Source organism: Rattus rattus, chromosome X (assembly GCF_011064425.1).
Source record: "Rattus rattus isolate New Zealand chromosome X, Rrattus_CSIRO_v1, whole genome shotgun sequence".
NCBI lineage: Eukaryota > Metazoa > Chordata > Mammalia > Rodentia > Muridae > Rattus > Rattus rattus.
This window is the reverse complement of record NC_046172.1, coordinates 16,568,322-16,570,708: the sequence shown is the minus strand read 5'-3', so window position 1 is coordinate 16,570,708 and position 2,387 is coordinate 16,568,322.

Below are 2,387 nucleotides of genomic sequence, written 5' to 3'. Positions count from 1 at the left end.
AACAGTTGGACCTGCTAACCACAGGCTAGCCCATCTAAGAGCTGTTGTGGCTACTGCTAGTCTAATGAAAGAAAGCACACAAGTTAACTCCAGGTCAGGATTAGTCTTTTAGTCACAGCACCCCTTGACAGAGTGGAGGCTTCCACTAAGGAGGACCAGAATACTGGCTAATAACTGTGTGGCCCAGTATCATTCCTCTTTTGGCCCACCTTCAAGTCAGGTTTGAGACACCCCCCTCCATCAGTTGAGCCACCCTCCTGCCTGATGACACAGGTGCTCATCTCTGACTGTTGGGAGATGAAAGATAAAACCTGGTATTTGAGAGATGGGGTTGTTACTTTAACTGAAACGATTTGGGCCTAAGCCAGGTACTTCTCTCCAGAGAGCAGAACTGATAGATCTGACCCAGGCTCTTAGATGTGGAAAAGGAAAAGTCCACCACAAAATACACAGACCACCTGTCCTTATGGTTTACCTACAGGCCATGTCCATGGTGTGATCTATAGAGAAAGACGACTTCTCACTGCTGGGATAAAACATGTTAAAAAGTCTTGGCCCTCCTCAAGGCTATTTGGCTTCACAGTAAACTACTCTCCTCTGTTGCCAGGCTGCTGACCTGGATGCCTGACAAGCAGCCTACAACCAGTGGGACCTATTGATATTCCGATGACAAACCATAAATGCGATACTGCCTGAGACTCCATGATGAAGAAGAAATGGACAGCTCAACCCTCAGGTTGGTGGAGGACACCGGAGGGAGAGATCACTCTCTAAGAAGCAACTAACTGACAGGACTCTGACAACTAACATTCACCAGGCTTCTCATCCAGGTTCCACAAATCTTTCTGAGTTGACCAGGCCAGGCAGGGTATGTTATACGTATGTTATGTTATACACAGCCTTGTGTAGCATAACTTAGGTAGATGCCAGGTTATGTAAAAGTGGATCCAAAACAAAGAATCCTTACCCATGAAGCTGTCAGAATCAGAGACCAATATACTGGTGAATTCTGGGAAAACTCACTTCACCCAGATCCAGCCTGGCAGGAGAGAATAATGTACTTGCTAGCTTTTAAAAGATACCTTTTTCTGGGTGGAAAGAAACATTCCCCAACCGGAACTGGAAATGCTCAAATTGTAGCAAAGAAGCACCTCCAGGAACTGGTGTCCTGATTTGGCCTCTGCCTAGCAGTGGTGTCTGATATTGACCCAGCTTTCATAGCCAAACTCTCTCAATTAATAGCTAAAGCTTTAGGCATAGATTGAAAAATTCCTTGTGCGTATAGACCTCAGAGTTCTGGCCAGGTAAGAAGAATGAAGAGGACACTAAAAGAAACTAACAAAACTCTCATTAGAGTCCAGAGAAGGATGGTAGGCGTCCTTCCTTGGATGCTGGCCTCCTTCATTTGCTTTGCATCCGGTCTACACCCTGTACAGGAAAGGATTTGCCTCCTATGAGATTATGTTTGCAAGACCTCCCCCACTGCTTCCCAGGCTCAGAGACCGGCAGTTGGCAGAACTCTCTAACCATTTCCTTCTCAAGTCACCACAGACCTCCAGTTCTCTGTACAGGTTGTTCACTGGACTGGAGAAAGGACTTAGCAGATCTCAGAGTCCACCAGCAGTTTCCCCTTGTTTGAGTCCACTGAAACTGTCTAGGTTAAGACGGTGGCCAAAGAGGCACTGAAACCAACTGGGGAAGGTCCCCGTGAGTAATTCTCTCCACTCGGAAGGCTGTGAAGACAGGTGGCATTACAGCATGGATCCACCACACCCAGGTCAAGAAATTGGAAAGCCACAGAGGGACACTGCTGCCAAATCAACTGTCTCTGGACTATGTGTGCAGCCACTGAAATTAAGGTACCACTGGCCTCAGGGCTGTTCCACTTCCTGCCCCTCTAACTTCTTCCAATGAGCATGTTTGATAATAATACAGGATCCTGGTCAAACACTGCCTCCCTCACACCTGGACTTTCCATGATAGCTGGTGTGACCTCTGTGTGCTTAGGCCCACTTTCAGCGCATGCTTGTGTGGGGACAAAAACAGATAGGAGAATTTGTTTTGAAGGTGGAATACGATGTTGGTGCATGCCTTGCATCTGGGTCCCCTAGGTATCAGAAACAAGGAAATTTCCATTGCATAAATTGGGGTTGAGGAACTGAAGCTTCCTAGAAGTTTCCTTTAAAAGATTCTGGCCTTTGGGAAACAGGAAAAACCTGGGGAATCAGACGCTATGCCACTGGAGAGGAACCTGGAGACAGAGTTAACCATTCCCAGCCAGCAATTAGCCAAGACTGATGGTTATGCTTAGACATTCAGCCCCGTACTACACAGGGATAGGAACACACTTGTCTACAACTACAAGAAAAATCATTGCCGTGTAGGGT